Genomic DNA, 4,680 nt, shown 5'->3' with positions numbered 1-4,680 from the left:
ATTGTCATTCACCTCCACCACTATAAAACTTGAGAGCTACACAAGATTGTTTTATCATTGATGGTTTTGTGGACACAACCTACTTTCTTAGCTCTTACATAAATAATACATTTTATTCATATAATTAGAATCATTCGTCAATGAATTATACCTTTTTTAATGCGAGTTAACTGGTTGATTTTTTTTTACTGCAATTATATTATTGAGATCATTTCATAATGTTTAAAATTCTCTTTATAAATAGATGTTGTTTGTTGATTAATTTCATTGAATAAATAATAAATACAATATTGTATAAATAAATGATCCTCTTTTAATGGTGGTACAAAACTCTCTCTCACACTCTCTTACTCACTCTCACTCTCACTTACACGCACATCAACTTCTAGCCCATTCTAGAATGTTTATAATTTTAAACCTTGTTGACCCATAGTTGTAATTTATAGAATTTCTTTATTCTTAGAAAATGTATGAATTAGGATGGTTTTTTATTAAAATAGCTTAACTATTTAAATTAAAATTAATTAGTGGACATGTCAATTGGATGTTAAGTCAATGCATCCAATATAGTTTTACTGACATTAAAATTAATTTGAAATTAATGCAATATAAAGTATGATAAACTCAAAATAAATTTTACAATTATAAAATCATTTTGACATATAGAGAAATTTTTAAACCAAATTTTCTTTTGCAAAAACTCATTTTCTTCCTAATTAAGCATTTAAGGTCTAATTATAGTTATTTTTGTTAAACTCAATTTAATCTGCAGTTTTCAAAGTCTTACGCACTAAGAAATATTTAAATCCTTTGCGGAGCCGCCTATTCTTTTTGATAAAAATATGTTAAAACTCAACTCAAACAATTAAAGGGGGATTATTACACTATAAAGAGTGGTGATAATCTTGGCCTAACTTTCACTACAAGAATCATATATATATTTTTATATATAAGGGGTGTTTACATTTGTACCACATAACTATTATGTTTTTACATATCTAACTTCTAAACTTTGCTTTCTACATTTATATAACTCAAAATATACATTTTCTTGCATATGTGAGGTGGCATGTACGTAAAAATTAATGTTTAGATGTGCAAAAATACCAAAGAATTGAGTGATAGGCATGCATATCTTTGTATGTGTGTGTGTGTGTGTGTGTGTGTGTATAAAATGTAAAGTTCAAGTGTTAGATGTGTAAATACATAGGAATTATGCCGAATGTACGTAAATGCCCCCAAAAAATTTTGATCCTAACTTTACAAGTCAATAAAGAAAAAAAGAAAGAGGAATCCGACATGCACTAAAAATTAAATTAAACATCAATTAATTGATATTAAGCCTCAATAAGCTTGGTATGCAACATTCCTCGGGCACTAATTATTTTTAATGCTTAATTATAGCTCTCTAGTCTTCTAGATAAAAGTGGATTAGCAACTTAATTTTAGCTTTAATGACAATTAATTATTCACTAAATGATAGTGCAGAAAAGAAGCATTATCAAAAAGGAATAATTGCCACTGCAAATCAGGCCTAATTAGAACAAATCCTGGCATAACTACAAAGAATCTCCCCCATCAAAAGTCTTTATGACATGTATTGTTTGATTTAAGAGCTTGCACTTCTAATAATTACATAATTTAATTTTTTTTTCACTCAAATAGCTTAAATTGTTGTGCATAGTTAGATTATCATTCTCTTTCTATGATGATAGAAGTATATATTCATTTATCCAAGAAAATTATATGCATAATCAAATCAAATTGAGTTCATTTTTTAATGTTCTCACCAGTTTGAGATTTATGTAATTATGCATTAAGTTTTATGTATGTATTTATGATTTTTTATTATATATTAAAAGTCCAAATAATATATTATTTTTTTTAATAGTTTAGAGCTATTAATTGAAATTTCATCTATTTTTTAAATTCACCCTCAAATATCAAAATTTATGATGAAACCTCAACACATATTTTTTATTTGTATCAAATTGTGAATGTTTAAGTCTTGACACACATAAAATTATCGGGTGCGTTGTTCAAAAATCGCTTGGATGTTTGCTTTGTAAATATCAATGTTTAGGTTGCTCTCTCTCTCTCTCTCTCTCTCTCTCTCTCTCTCTATATATATATATATATATATATATATGTTGGAAAAATCTTGGCCCGTCAAGAATCCTTTCAAGAAATTCCAAGAACATCTGAAAGAAAACCTTCCAAAGAAATCTAGTGGATTGAGTTAGATGGTAGAGAACTGAATATCAGAATTGTCAAATAAAATTTGTTGCACTCCCAAGAACCGAAGGACTGTAGCCTAGAAACTTTGACTGCCGTGGAACACCTTGCTGCGGCCAACAAGAATAGGATTGTTGAACTTCTTGCTGCAGGCCAACAAGAGCCTCTCCTGGACTATTCTTGCCGAATAAGCACCTGCAACTAGGAAGAAAATATAAGTGTCGAGTTCCCTTGCAGAACTTCTAGACGCCTCTTCCTCCCTGCTGCGGTTCTTGGATGTCGAAGGAGGTGGAGACAGCAACAAGCAAGAAATAGGGAAAAATTGAAAGAAAAGTGCAAGAAATCAAATGCAACAAGGAACAAGAACGCAAACACAAGAAGATTTACGTGGTTCGGTCCTTTGACCTACATCCACGGAGGGAATCACTACCAAAATTCACTTGCAAAAAAGAAACTTGCAGAAAAGAAAAATTACAGGCTCATTACATCGAGGAATCACAAAGTCTCTCTAGATCTCTCTCTCTCTACAAGACCTCTCCCTCAATTCTAAAGCTTCTCCAAGAGCTTCCTCTCCTTGTTGGATTTTCCTCCTCCTCTCCAATCCTTGAGCATAATTATCTTTTCTCCTTGTGATCATACCATCCCTCAAGACCCCTCATCTATTTATAGATAAATGAGGCCTTCCAAGAGGCATGAAAAATTACAAGTGTGTCATTTATGTCATAATTAAGAGTCATGAATAAATAATAATATATATATATATATATATTTAGGGTTAAATTAAAATGCAATGAGCTCTCCCCACTCACATCCACCATCCCTTCCATTTTCTTAAAGGCGATTCCCATTAAGCGGGCAAGAATATCTATTCTTCTATCGCTTTCAATTCCAGCCAGTTGGCGACCCGCATTGCTTGCGGCTTGCGAGCACATCGTTACGGGCACCGAACAAAGGGACCCATATATTTAACCAGAAAGGATGATAGATTCTGGAAAAAGACTTTCTGGGGTGGGGGAAATAGAAAGGCAAATCTGCTTCGGAACTTACTTATCCTTACCCCTTTTGGGAGTCCGAAGCCTTCTTTGCGGGAACAGCGCCAGGTGATGTTCTTTAAAGGTCATAAGTTTGAGTCGAAGGTTAAATTTATAATTATAATTATAATTCTGTATACATTGGCAAATCGATAATTAATTATGATAAAATATATATCTATGGTTATAGTATGAATTTTATATGAGATCTTCGAGGCTTAAGTCATGTATCTTGTTGGAGAATATCTTTGGTAGTGATAAGTTAACAATAAATGTATTATTTAAAATGAATTTTGAGGTAATTAGCATGAATCTTATAATACATTTTGAGCATAAAATATTCGAATTCTAATAAAAAAAAAGTATCTCTAATTTCTTTTACAAAAAATTTACAGTCAAATTGACCTGCTCGATGAGGATGACTTAATGATACTAAAGTTAGTGCAATCCAAGTCAAATAAAGTCTGGATGAAGTGATAAATCACTTTTAAAGGTTTATTGTGTCTAATTGAAAAGTCAAATGAATTTTAAATCTAGTAAGCTCAAATCGAGTGTCTCGATAAGATGAATTCAACGAGCCCAAAATCACTCAATTATAACGCCGTTGAGGCACTCAAATGTTCGTAAAACGTTGTCCCATTGAGGGAATCTCTTTGCGTCGTTCGATGGAGTGCTCCAGATTCCTTCCTTATTTGCAGGGATGATTCTCCATACTTTATATATAGAGTTCTACCCCCTTTTGAGAGGAGAGCAAGACTTTGAACAATAGGATGTTCTGGACTTGAAGGCAGAGAATTAAACCCCCAAATTCTACACTGAAGGTCCTGTGACAGCCAGCCACTATTGCAGTCATAGACCATCGTCTATCACCATTGTTCACCATTTGTTCCTTGTAGTGAAATCTCTTACAGAGTCGCAACGTGCGTTGCAAAATCCCAACATTTGTTACATAACAGTGAAACAATCCTCGAACATTAAGTTTTAAAGTACACCGTGCAACAATGCATCACAAATACAATACAACGATGTGACTCACCTTTGGTGCAATGGCTCAAATATGATGCGGCGATGCATCCCAATGACTGTGTAATAATGCATTTCAAATACTTTGCAATGATATACCCCACAACAATTGGTGACAACCGTCGTACTCAAAATACAATGAATTTCTTTGAGCTTAAAAGCTCTCTACTCGCAACTCACCACTACGACCTACATGAACAAATATTGTCTAAGTGGTACATAACTCATGCAACTCTCAACCTCGGTCTTTTAGCCTGTGAACGTTATCATAGTTTATGTAGATTCTAAATTTGGTCTATGTAGTCTATAGACGTTATTACAACTCTCTGTTATGACGTATATAACCAACTAAAACATACACAACCCAGAACTCATATAACTACCATCGTCA

Source organism: Phalaenopsis equestris, unplaced genomic scaffold (assembly GCF_001263595.1).
Source record: "Phalaenopsis equestris unplaced genomic scaffold, ASM126359v1 Scaffold000326, whole genome shotgun sequence".
In the NCBI taxonomy this organism is placed as follows: Eukaryota; Viridiplantae; Streptophyta; class Magnoliopsida; order Asparagales; family Orchidaceae; genus Phalaenopsis; species Phalaenopsis equestris.
This window is presented reverse-complemented; position numbering follows the sequence as displayed.